Raw genomic sequence first — 695 nt, forward strand, 5'->3', positions numbered from 1 at the left:
TGCATCTCTGGCCTGTACCCCAGCTCTGTATGAATAAATAAATAAAATTTTTTTCTAATGGTTTTTTACTTTTCAATGAAGAGATTGTGTCCATATTTCATTAAATTAATTCTTGCATATTTAATTTTGATGCTATTGAAATGATACTGCTATTTTAATTTGATTTTCCACTTGTTTGTTGCTAATGTACAGAAATATAATTGCTATTATATTCTGACTTTGTAGGCTTCAACCATTAATTTCATTTAATGGCTCCAGTTTCAAATTATAGGTTCTCTTGGATCTATATATATATAATCATGTAATCTGTGAACCTATGAACAAAGACAGTTTTACTATTCCATTTTAATCCTTATGCTTTTAATTTATTTTCTTTGATTTATAGCATTGCTTATACTTTTCAATAGAGCAATGAGAAGCAATTATAAGAGTGGGGTCCTCCTGGTGGCACAGTGGGTTAAAGCACAGCACTATGAAGCTATCTGCAGCCACTGCAGCACAGGAGGCTGACCCACATGGCGTGGCAGACTCCTCCTGCCCACCAGTGCTGCTCCCCTCAGCAGTGTATTTCACTTGGTCCGCCTGTTGCTATTGCTGTTTGCTCCTTACTCTCTCTCTGGTAAATCCTCTCACACTCCGGCACCTCTGGCCTATACCCCAGTTCTTGTATGCATGACTAAATCTTTTTTAATAAA

Source organism: Condylura cristata, unplaced genomic scaffold (genome assembly GCF_000260355.1).
Source record: "Condylura cristata isolate star-nosed mole 26May11 unplaced genomic scaffold, ConCri1.0 scaffold00017, whole genome shotgun sequence".
Lineage (NCBI taxonomy): Eukaryota > Metazoa > Chordata > Mammalia > Eulipotyphla > Talpidae > Condylura > Condylura cristata.